The following is a 13341-nucleotide window of genomic DNA, read 5'->3' as shown; positions in this document are numbered from 1 at the left end:
CTTGGTGAAAAGGAAAGCTCTGGTCCCGAATGGAACTGAAGTAGCAGAGGAGCAGAGCAGCAGGAAAATAGATAATGCGGTTCAATTAAGACATTTTTAAAATTTCAGCTTCCAAGACTGGATGCTATTGAACTGAGCTGGAAAATGGAAATTGCTTTTCCTTAGAGATGGGGGAGGGGAGTAAATAATTCTGTAAGAGCAAGATGAGCAAGGTGTTTGTGTTGGAAGTGACCCTGGAAATCCCTCAGATATTTCTGATTGAGAAACTTGCATAGTGAGACCTCATGAACTGGCCAGGCTCACTTAAGCAAACAGGCTTTTATGGTCATCCCTGCAAACAAAGACAACATCTCCCTCACAAGGCATGATGTATAGGATCTTTGTAGGAAATCCACTTGAGAAGATTAGTTATTTGGGTAATTATCAGAATTTTTTTTTAATTTAAATTTTATTTTTTTACTTTACAATACCATATTGGTTTTGCCATACATCAACATGAATCCACCACAGGTGTACATGAGTTCCCAACCCTGAACCCCTCTCCCACCACCCTCCCCATATCATCTCTCTGGGTCATCCCAGTTCATCAGCCCCAAGTATCCTGTATCCTGCATCAAACCTAGACTAGCGATTCATTTCTTACATGATAGTATACATGTTTCAATGCCATTCTCCCAAATCATCCCACCCTTTCCCTCTCCCACAGAGTCCAAAAGTCTGTTCTTTCATCTGTGTCTCTTTTGCTATCTCGCATATAGAGTTATCATTACCATCTTTCTAAATTCCATATATACGTGTTAGTAAGCCAGAAAGAAAAACACCAATACAGTATACTAACATATATATATATATAGAGACTATTTTAAGTAAAACTATATAGCAAGATACAAAAAGCCATGGAGAAGCCATATAAATTATCTGGAGATTCTCACTGCCTTTGATCCTGTCTTTATCTCCTCCATGAAGGACAGAGAACAACTTCACACACTGTATTCCACTGACTGTAAATTCTACCCACTCTTCTCAGCCAATTTTAAGTTTTACCTCCTTAAAGGATCTTTCCTGCTGCCTTAAACTGTATATATTTCTTTTAGTAAACAATTGTAAAATTTGAAATATAACTTATCATGGATGCCCTTTACAACTGCAGGGAAAGTCCAAAGATAGTAGAACCATTGTCTTACTTTATCCCAGAGCTTAGCATAGTGCTATGTATATAATAAGTGCTTCATTAATATTAATTTGCTTTGATTTCACGTTTTGTTTATAAGATTATAAATTTAAGGTTGTGAGAAATTTCTTTGACTAATATATGATGCATTTTCTTAAAAAAATGGAAATGTATTAAAGTTTGATGGTGAAAACTTAAACCTACAAGTGGTACTTTTTGAATTTCAATGATATATACTGCTCAGTTCAGTTCAGTTCAGTCACTCAGTCATGTCTGACTTTTTGTGACCCCATGGACTGCAGCAAGCCAGGCTTCCCTGTCCATCACCAACTCCTGGAGCTTCCTCAAAATCATGTCCATCGAGTCGGTGATGTCACCCATCCATCTTAGCCTCTGTCATCCCCTTCTCCTCCTGCCTTCAAACTTTCCCAGCATCAGGGTCTTATCCAATGAGTTGGCTCTTTACATTAGATGGCCAAAGTATTGGAGCTTCAGCTTCAGCATTAATCCTTCCAGTGAATATTCAGAACTGATTTCATTTAGGATGGAGTGGTTTGACCTCCTTTCAGTCCAAGGAATTCTCAAGAATCTTCTCCAACATCACAGTTCAAAAGCATCAATTCTTTGACATTCAGCTTTCTTTATGATTCATCTCTCACATCCATACATGACTACTGGAAAAGCCATAGCTTTGACTATACGGACTTTATCAGTAAAGTCATGTCTCTGCTTTTTAATATGCTGTGTATGTTTGTCATAGCTTTTCTTCCAAGGAGCAGACATCTTTTAATTTCGACTGGGTGCAGTCAAAATCTGCAGTGATTTTGGCGCCCAAGAAAATAAAGTCTGTCACTGTTTCCATTGTTTGCCCATCTATTTGCCATCAAGTGATGGGACCAGGTGCCATGATCTTAGTTTTGTGAATATTGAGTTTTAAGCCAGTTCTTCCACTCTCCTGTTTCACATTCATCAAGAGGCTCTTTAGTTCCTCTTTGCTTTCTGCCATAATGGTGGTGTCATCTGCATATCTGAGGTTATTGATATTTCTCCTCACAATCATGAATCAAGCTTGTGCTTCATCCAGCCTGGCATTTTGCAAGATATACACTTGATGTAAGTTAAAAAAGCATGGTGACAATATAGAGCCTTGGCGTACTCCTTTCATGATTTGGAACCAGTATGGTGTTCCATGTCTGGTTCTAACTGTTGCTTCTTGACCTGCATACAGGTTTCTCAGGAGGAGGTAAGGTGGTCTGGTATTCTCATCTCTTTAAGAATATTCTGCAGTTTGTTGTGATCGACACAAAGGATTTAGTGTAGTCAGTGAAGCAGAATTAGATGTTTTTCTGAAATTCTCTTGTTTTTCTATGATCCAGTAGCTGTTGGCATTTTGATCTCTGGTTCCTCTGTCTTTTCTAAATTCAGTTTGAATCTCTAGCAGTTCTTGGTTTACTGTTGAAGCCTAGCTTGGAGAATTTTGAGCATTACTTTGCTAGCGTGTGAGATGAGTGAAATTGTGCAGTAGTTTGAGCATTGTTTGGCATTGCCTTTCTTTGAGATTGGAATGAAAATTGACCTTTTCCAGTCCTGTGGCCACTGCTGAGTTTTCCAAATTAGCTGGCATATTGAGTGCAACACTTTCACAGCATCATCTTTTAGGATTTGAAATAGCTCAACTGGAATTCCATTACATCCACTAGTTTTGTTTGTCGTGATGTTTCCTAAGGCCCAGTTGACTTCACATTCCAGGATGTCTGGCTGTAGGTGAGTTATCACACCATCGTGATTACCTTGGTCATGAAGATCTTTTTTGTGTTGTTCTTCTGTGTATTCTTGCCACCTCTTCTTAATATTTTCTGCTTCTGTTAGGTCCATACCATTTCTGTCCTTTATTCTGCCCATCTTTGCATGAAATATTCCCTTGTTATCTTTAATTTTCTTGAAGAGATCTCCAGTCTTTTCCATTCTGTTCTTTTCCTCTATTTCTTTGCATTGACCACTGGGAAAGGCTTTCTTATTTCTCCTTGCTATTCTTTGGAACTCTACATTCAAATGAGTCTACCTTTCCTTTTCTCCTTTGCCTTTTGCTTCTCGTCTTTTCTCAGCTTTTTGTAAGGCCTCCTCAGACAACCATTTTACCTTTTTTACATTTCTTCTTCATGGGGATGGTTTTAATCATAGCCTCCTGTACTATATCATAAACCTCCGTCCATAGTTCTTCAGGCACTCTATCAGATCTAATCCCTTGAATCTATTTGTCACTTCCACTGTATAATTTTAAGGGATTTGATTTAGGTCATACCTGAATGGTCTAGTGGTTTTCCCTACTTTCTTCAATTTAAGTCTGAATTTGGCAATAAGGAATTCATGATCTAAGCCACAATGGGCTCCTGGTCTTATTATTTTTGCTGACTTATAGAGCTTCTCCATCTTTGGCTGCAAAGAATATAATCAATCTGGCTTTAGTATTGACCATTTGGTGATGTCCATGTGTAGAGTCATCTCTTGTGTTGTTAAAAGATGGTGTTTTCTATGACCAGTGCGTTCTCTTGGTAAAACTCTATTAGACTTTGCTCTGCTTCATTTTGTACTCCAAGGTCAAACTTGCCTGTTACTACATGTATCTCCTGAATTCCTACTTTTGCATTCCAGTCCCCTGTGATGAAAATGACATCTTTTTTTGTGTGTGTTAGTTCTAGAAGTTCTTGTAGATATATACTGCTAGAGATGTTTTTTTTTAGGTAGCTATTTTTTCAGTAGAAATTTTATTTTCAGAAACAAAAATCAGCCTCTAGAAAATGCTCATCAGCCTTCAGAATGGTGACTTTAATCTCTTTGCCAGTGTTTGTCTATGTATAAAAGAAAGTGCTTCCTGGAGTTTCCATACTTGGTACCAGAGCACTAAATTTTAGGCATTTTCATTAGCTAAAATTCAAAGAAACAGTCAAAGAGATAGTTTGAAATGGGAACCCCTCTTGTTTGGTCCCTGACTGTTGCTGTGGTTGTGGTTGCTATATTTGCTCTTCTTGCCTGCAACCATGGCATTGGCAGTACAAAAGTCATTTGAGTACTATAAGCTGAAAATAACATGGTTAAGAGCCATGTTTGATGTTCATATGTGTGGTTTTTTTTTTTTTTCCATCTCTGTGCAGACCCATCTGTTTGATGGCAGAATGTCTACACACAAGGTAGTATGCCTGTCTCTTTGGAGGGTAATTTAGAGTGGTTCTCAGGGGGAAAACTGCCAAATGTTACAAGGACCATCTCCTTGTTGAGGCTTCTCTTTTGTCTCTATATTTCCACATTGAATATAAAGACTCCTCGAATCAATCTAATTCCTGGATTTTCCTTTTTCTTCTTTTTTTTTGGCAGGAACTACTTGGACATGGGCTATAAATTCAAAATTGAGGGACATATCAAAAGGACATATTTAAAGGATACTATGGGCAGTGTATATTAATCATACTCATTCTGAAAGAAAATTATCAGTGAAATCAGATACAGTTTAGAAAGATAATAAAGTCATAAAGTCATTTTTCTTTAGATTCATCTTTTCTTAATATATTTCAGCAGAAGCAGTACTCAAGTACATATAAATAAAACAAGTTATGAAATGCATAAAGACATAGAGAACAGTGAATAACCAGTAGTTAAATTAAATCACTATAGGTACAAAATTGATCAGGTGAAAATGTAATACACTGGAAACCAGATTTTTAAGCCATAGATCATGAGGTCAGAAAGAAATCTAGTGAGGTGTCAGTGGCAAAAGGAAAGATAGTCATAAAAGCATCTGCAGATAGATAGTGAAGGCTAAATGTTTGAAATTACTCATCTTTGTTAGGAGTTTTAGAAATTAAACTGAAATCAATGTATATTTATAAAGCATTTATTCATGCTGGATGATGGTAGTGGGGGACTATTGGGAGGATACTAGAATAAACCTCAACATTGGCCCTTAAGGACCATATAATCTAATAAAGTAAGCTAAAAAAATTACTTTTGATGTAAGACAGAGCAACCTATACACGCTAAATAATGGAAAATAACACGTTTTGGAAACAGAAAGGAGGAAATATTTATGATCATTTCACCATGGAAGACTTCCAAAGAAGAGTTCACAGATGAGTTGAGTTTTTAAGGAAACAATGTTTTCCAGTTAGCAAAGAATAAATGGGAACCAGGAGGAAATACTAAGCTAAAGGTCACTGTGAGTAAAGGAATGGAGGTTAAAGTTTGCTCTTGAAGGGTTAAAAGATGCTTGCTCCTTAGAAGAAAAGCAATGACAAACCTAGACAGTGTGTTAAAAAGCAGAGACATCACTTTGCCAACAAAGGTCTGTATAGTCAAAGCTATGGGTTTTCCAGTAGTCATGTATGAATGTGAGAGCTGGAAAAAGACTGAACACCGAAGCATTGATGTTTTTGAACTGTGGTGCTGGAGAAGACTCTTGAGAGTCCCTTGGACAGCAAGATCAAACCAGTGCATCCTAGAGGAAATCAGTCCTGAGTATTCATTGGAAAGACTGATGCTGAAGCTGAAGCTCCAGTACTTTGGTCACCTGATGGGGAGAGCCAACTCACTGGAAAAGATCCTGAGGCTGGGAAAGATTGAAGGCAGGAGAAGGGGAGGACAGAGGATGAGATGGTTGGATGGCTTCACTGACTCAATGGACATGGGTTTGACAAACTTCAGGTGATTCTGAAGGACAGGGAGGCCTGGTGTGCTGCGGTACCTGGGGTCACAAAGAGTCGGATATGACTGAGTGACTGAACAACAGGAGGAAATACTAAGCTAAAGGCCATCATGAGTAAAGGAATGGAGGTTAAGGTTTGCTTTTGAAGGGTTTTCACCATGAGAAATCTTGAAAGTGTTACCAAATCAAACTTGATTCTACTCATCAATTCGCAGTAAAGCCAGTCTGTGGATATCAGGTCGTAGTCAAAGAGAGTGTAATGTTTATTGTAAAGTGCCTAACCAGGAGTCTGGGGCATCTAATCCTGGAAAAACTCAAACTCCCCAGTGGGTTTCAGGGAAGCATTTTTAAAGGCAAGGTGAAGAGGGGAGTCTTGCATATGTGATGTGCTTGTGCGCAGCTCTCTGATTGGTGGATGGTGAGATATCAGGGTAGTATCGTAGAGCTTAACATTACGAGTCCTCTGGTTTCAGAGAGTGTGGCATCTATGTGCTCATGGTCATCAAGTAGCTAATTTTGGACATTTGGCGGGGGTTTTAGCATCATAAACTTAGGAAATGTGCATCAGATACTTATCTAGGTACTTTTCAGAGGAACTAATGATTCTATGACTTCCATATGGCTGATTTACTGTTTAAATCCTTACCAGAGCCTTGACCCAACTGCTGTTTTTGTTTCCATATGTCTATGTCCTTTCAATCTTTAATTCTTGAGCCAGGCTCTTGTGACTCAGAGGAGGCCTGGCAGATTGTAGTTTTTTACAAACAGGAGACAGGCAGAGGATGTGGGGGGAAGGGTGTCCCAGGAAGGCCCTGAAGGGTCCTGCTCAGTTCCCAAAGCAGTGGGGATACAGTGCAGGCTCAGTGTGAACAGCAGAGAATCAGGACAGTTATTTTAGAGAGGTAACTTTGGCAGCAGCATGAAACATGTTTAGGAGAGGTGAGAAGCTTGAATTATAGGTGACTGTTTTAGGGGAAAGTTACTGTGACAAAATCCCTCTTTGGTACTATCTGCCACTTGGAAGGTATAAATCTCTTTAAAACCATTTTGTCCAGTTTGTGTGGACAGACAAGAAATTTGAACTTTAGATGCAGATTGATTAGCTGAATAGATCTTAATAGAAGAGCAAGAGTTGTAAATATTGTATACACTTTACATACCATGGAATGAAATAGAGGAGCTTTATATAAAATGTAGATGATAATAATATAAAAGTCAATATATGAGTTATATTTCTTGATGTGGTAACAGCCACCATATATGATTATATTTCTTAAACATTTTTTCCTGTAGTGAATGGTAAGTAAAGACAACTAGACTTTATTCTACTTTACTTCTTAGAATAATTTACATAATGGGCTTATGGAAGAGGAGAGACATTAAAAAAAAATAAAAAGAGTTAAGTAATGAAAAATAAATCTGATCACCCAACCATCAGCAATAAGGGAAAGAAGGAGATTTAAAAGCAGGTAGCAGTACTTGTAGGCGTATCTGATAGAGACTGAGAGAAGGTCTTTTTAACTTCACTTTACCATTTACCACATTTCAAGATGAAATTTGCCAATGACATCACCCTACTCAAAAGTGATTATATTGCCTCAGGGAGCTTATCTGAGCCTGAGGTTGCCCAGTGGAGACGAGAACGGAAAGATTAGATAAGTGTGCTTGTTTTAGCAATGTATAATTCTGTGAAAATTCAAGGTCTTCTAGTATTGTTAATTAATAGCTTCATGAATTCCACTTCAGCCTTTTTCCCATAGGTTTTACTCCTTTGTGCTTCTATGCTCTCATCCCAGGTAACCCAAATGTATTAACATTTAATGCATGGTGGATGTGTATCCATGGAGAAGCCTATTTGGAGTAAGCAGATTTGAATTACAAGAAGCCAGAACAGTATTATGCAAATGTCCCATTAAAATTACCCTAAAATTGAATTTAAATTATACCTTTCCACATATAATTAGGCTTTAAAAATGAGGATAGATGTGAAATGCACTGGGTATTGAAAGATCTCTGTGGCTCTGCCTTTGCAGCCAGAGGAAAGGTAATGGGCAACAAGACAATTCAAAGGAAAAGAGACAGAAGCACATGGAAAGAGCCTAATAGGAATGGGAGACCAAAGAATCATTAACAGCTGATGCAACATTTTAAGGCACAAACTTTTCCTACATATTTCATTAATAATAATCTTATTACATTGCTGCAATGCCTTTATATTTCTTCCCTAGGAGAATATGTTGCCAGTAAGCACTTTGAGTATAGTAGTATAGAAATTACAGTCTTTCTATTATACTTATCAAGACCATTTACTTGGTCTTCTAAAACAGGCTTAATTTACCTGAAGATAATTACTTGTCTTATGTTTGGGAAACATCTCCATTATTCAAAGGGCAAATATTTTCATTGTTATGAAGGACAAAAATAAAGATACCTTATTTAGGAGTAAATCATGGGTATCAGTTCAGTTGCTCAGTCGTGTCTGACTCTTTGCAACCCCATGGACTATAGCCTGCCAGGCTCCTCCATCCATGGGATTTTCCAGGCAAGAATACTGGAGTGGGTTGCCATTTCTTCTCCAGGGGATCTTCCCAACCCAGGGATTGAACCCCGGTCTCCCTCATTACAGGCAGACACTTTACCATCAGAGCCACCAGGGAAGCCCTAATCATGGGTATGGAAGGTAATAATACCCTTTAAAACTCACTGTTCTTAAATCATTGGAATTATGCAAATATTTAAATGCTATAAATTGGATGAAAAGTTTGATTTCAGTTAGATATGGATAGCACACTTTGTCTGATAAAGGGACACAGCCTTCCAGGGCATAATCCATTTCTTGGAAAGAACTTCTTTTTCTGCTCTTTCTCAGTCATCTCTGAATATGCCTTTAAGGACAATCCAGTCAATAAAGTCCAATCTGGTCTGTTGGGGTAGTACAGGGCACCTGCAGCAGGTGCCTCCAATTTCCTGTAGCTGGATGCTACTATTCTTATCTTCCATTGATTAACGGTCTTATAATCAGTATTACTGACAGAAGGCGAAGAAGAACTAAAGAGCCTCTTGATGAAAGTGAAAGAGGAGAGTGAAAAAGTTGGCTCAAAGCTCAACATTCAGAAAACTAAGATCATGGCATCCGGTCCCATCACTTCATGGCAAATAGATGGGAAAACAGTGGAAACAGTGACAGACTTTTATTTTGGGGGCTCCAGAATCACTGCAGATGGTGACTGCAGCCAGTAAGTTAAAAGATGCTTGCTCCTTGGAAGAAAGACTATGACCAATCTGATCAAAATAAATAAATTTGAATTAAAAATAAATAAAAAAAGGAAAAAAACCCCACAAAAATCAGAGACATTACTTTGCCAACAAAGGTCTGTCTAGTCAAGGCTATGGTTTTTCCAGTAATCATGTATGGATGTGAGAGTTGGACTATAAAAAAAGTTGAATGTTGAAGAATTGATGCTTTTGAACTGTGGTGTTGGAGAAGACTCTTGAGAGTCCCTTGGACTGCAAGGAGATCCAACCAGTCCATCTTAAAGGAAATCAGTCCTGAATGTTCATTGGAAGGAGTGATGTTGAAGCTGAAACTCCAATACTTTGGCCACCTGATGTGAAGGGCTGACTCGTTTGTAAGGACCCTGAGTCTGGGAAAGATTGAAGGCAGGAGGAAAAGAGAAGACAGAGGATGAGATGGTAGGATGACATCACCAACTCAATGGACATGAGTTTGAGTAAACTCCAGGAGATGGTGATAGACAGGGAGGCCTGGCGTGCTGCAGTCCATGGGATCACAAAAAGTCAGACATGACTGAGTGACTGAACTCAACTGAATTGGTATTACTGTTGGGGTGGGCATGCTTATCTGAAAACCTCAAAGTGGAAAAATAGTGTGGGAGGGATTGACATTTTACCACTCTAGTTTTTGTTCAGGATAGACATTAATAATCAATCACAGCAGTGTTTTCCATTGAGTCAGGATGTGGCTTCAGATCCTACTTAACACAGAATTCTGGAGAGCCTCACTAGTCAACAAAATTTTCCATGAAAGAAAAAAATCTGTATTTTTTTTTCTTTTTTAATATATGTATAGATTTTAAAATCAGAAAACCTGGATTCTGGTCCCTGTTCTGCCACTTGGGCAAACCTTTTCTGACTATGCATGAGGTCAAATGGGATACAATTTTGCAAGCTGTAAAGTGCTATTTAGATATAAGGTATCTATTCATTTTCAACCAGATTGGAAATGCATAACAGAATGCTTTCTTCACAGCAGTCAGTTTTCCACCTTCCCTTCTTAGCCTTATTTAAGAATGAGTCGGGGAGCTTTCTGCTAACTTATGGTCCTTTCCTCTCCCATTCAAAGAGCAACTTAGAGAAACGTTTTCATAAAGATTTAAGGGGTCCAAAATGTGACAACATTCCAAGTCTCCTCTCAATAGATCTTGCTGCCAGTTGTTCAGTCACTCAGTCATGTCTGACTCTCTGCGACCCCATGGACTGTACCCAGAACTTGCTCAAACTCACGTCCATAGAGTCAGTGATGCCATCCAACCACCTCATTCTCTGTTGTCCCCTTCTCCTCCTGCCTTCAAACTTTCCCAGCATCAGGGTCTTTTCCAGTGAGTCAGCTCTTCTCATCAGGTGGCCAAAGTATTCAGCTTCAGCATCAGTCCTTCCCAGTAATACTACATAATTAATCATCCACATGACCATGGTGGAGATTCCAACATTTCTGACGGTGTAGCCTTTCTATCGATAAGATCAGCATCTTGCTTTTGAAGATGACTGGTGTTTGGAGACTGGTGATACACACTTGGGGTGTGTATAATTCCAAAAGGATTCACAAAATTAGAAGCAAGTTAGATAGTGGCATCTGAAGGAATATTTTTAAGGTCTAAATGAAATATTAAATCTTTCAAGTTCTTTTAGTTAAAGGGAGTTCCAACAAATGGGATTTATTGATTCTCTTTATAATATCAGATCACCATATAGTTATTAATCTTGTACCTCAAAAACATTTATTTTCTACCTCAGTATGATGGCAAGTATACAAATAACAGCTAACTTGTGAATATGTGATTTTATTTCATCCATAGACTTCCCTGGTGGCTCTGGTGGCTCAGATTGTAAAGAATCTGCCTGCAATGCAGGAGACCTGGGTTCAATCCCTAGGTCAGGAAGATTCCCTGGAGAAAAGAATGACAACCCACTTCAGTATTCTTGCCTGAAGAATTCCATGGACAGAGGAGCCTGCAGGCTGCAGTCTATGGGGTCCCAAAGAGTTGGACACGACTGAGCGACTAACACTTCCATGTTCTTTCATTTTCTAAAATAAGAGAAAGATATACTTTAGTTTCAGGTACTGTTTATTCCTTTGTTAACAGCTATTGAGCCTTCCAAGTGCCAGGCCCTGTACTGGAAAACTGTGTATATCTGCCTTCAAGAAGCTTAAGTTCTGATGAGGGAAAGAGATGGGTTATACATACCACTGTTTTGTATGGAAATACTAGAGATAAGTTACAGATACTTTGGAGCATAGGAGAGGAGGAGGATTTGTTTTGTCTTTTTACTTTCTTTTCTCTACATTTTTCCATCATCTGTGCTCTCAAGTCTCTCACCGCTGTCAGTTGTACTAAATCTCTCAGTAGCTTCTCTAAGAATGTTGAGTAACTAGGAAAATAGTCTCTTTAGTCATGCTTAGGGGACTCTATTTTGAAAAAAAATGATTGTACTTATTACTTCCAGTTTTTGAAGGACAACATCATATTTGTTACTCAGGAACTACTTTCAAAATACCTTGGCAACTTCATGGTCAAAGTTAAGAGAAAATAAAGGTGACTGTCTGCTATTCCTTTGAGCCTTCCCTTTCAGTTCTGGGTTCCAGCTTGAGAAAACTCTCATTTTCAGGATGTTGGCACAGAGTATGACCTCACTATTCGAGTGTAATCCTATTCTCTTCCACAGCATAGAGAGTTCATATTTGAACTTTTATGAGTATAATTGCCATAGAATGCCACAACCACAACTATCATGTAATAATAACTCCAAAATCCAGTTATCATAATAGTATTCCCTCTCTCTCTATTTATAAACATGGAGTGATTTCTGATTACTTGAGTCTCCTTGTAAATTTCTTTTATTCCTGGTTTCTTGATGGATTGTATTAACCTAGTTAGAAATGTATTTTCTAGCATGGAAGTAGTTTCAAATACTTTTTGCCACATAAATGAGTGACACATACACAGAGACACATATTCACAAAAGCACTGATATTGAATAGAGTCCAGTTTCCTCAGCGTGTCCCATTTCAACAGTTGGCAAAACCTCCATCTTATGTAGCCTGTTGGTTGTAGAACTAATTATTTTGAGATTAGCCAGCATCTGGAGTCTGATGCTCAAGAAGCTGGAGGATTAACTATTTAGAGGCTCAGCTGCAAAAGCAGGAATAATCTACTAGCCCTTGTAAAAGCTACAGTAAAACACAACTCCAAGGACTTTCCTGACAGTCCAGTATTTAACACTCCACAATTCCACTGCAGGGGACGCAGATTCAATCCCTGGTCAGGAAACTAAGGACCTGCATGCTGTGTGGTGCAGCAAAAAAAAAAAAAAAAAAAAAGCTTGTCAAAATAGAGTACTGATCCCTAATTCATACCAAATATCATTTCAAAATTTTGTCAGTCAAACTTCTATCCATAACCTGTGATAATTTTGAGACCAAAAATTAGTAGCTCACTACAAAGTAATGTTTTCTTGAAGGGCCCTCAAGTGTGGAGATTGGCCTGGGTGCCTTAATGAACATGCGTGCATTTCCAGTATGTCTTTCCTAACTTGATGAGAGAAATCCAGTGATAACACTCAACCTGACCCCCTCAGCCCTTGTCAGTATTTAACATGGAGTAACTATCTCGTCAGGCTTAGTTCACTGGTTCACTCATAGAAGGTAATGTTGCATTATAGTCATTTACGTACACGGCAGCCCACTCAATGATGAACCGTGCCTCGTTGCTTATTCTCAAGCACGTTTCACAGGACCAGGTATATAGTCTACTATCATCCATTTGGTCTCTTGACTATTATGGTCTACTGAATAGCTTAAACAGTCAATTTCTACCCAGAATCTTAATTGTCCCTACACCAAATCTTAACACTCCCCATTTCATATTTTCTTCTGCTCAGTTCCTTTATTCATTCAGTGACTATATTCTTTGGTTTCTTATCATAGTCTTATCAAACTCATAAGTTATTAAATATACATACACAGCTGTCTTCATTTAACTGAAATATACTTATTATTGGAATCTAAAAATAATAAGATAATAAATAATCTTTGTCTTGAATGCACATTATTTTCCCCATCATAGGACATTTAATATAGAAGTTTCTATTTTTTGTGATGTCAAATCATTATAATATTCTTGTTATTTTTTTCTCTCAATCTCATCTCCACTTGAAAGAATATTACCAATTATAA

Source organism: Ovis aries, chromosome 21 (genome assembly GCF_016772045.2).
Source record: "Ovis aries strain OAR_USU_Benz2616 breed Rambouillet chromosome 21, ARS-UI_Ramb_v3.0, whole genome shotgun sequence".
Taxonomy (NCBI): Eukaryota; Metazoa; Chordata; class Mammalia; order Artiodactyla; family Bovidae; genus Ovis; species Ovis aries.
Note: the sequence above shows the minus strand (reverse complement) of the source record.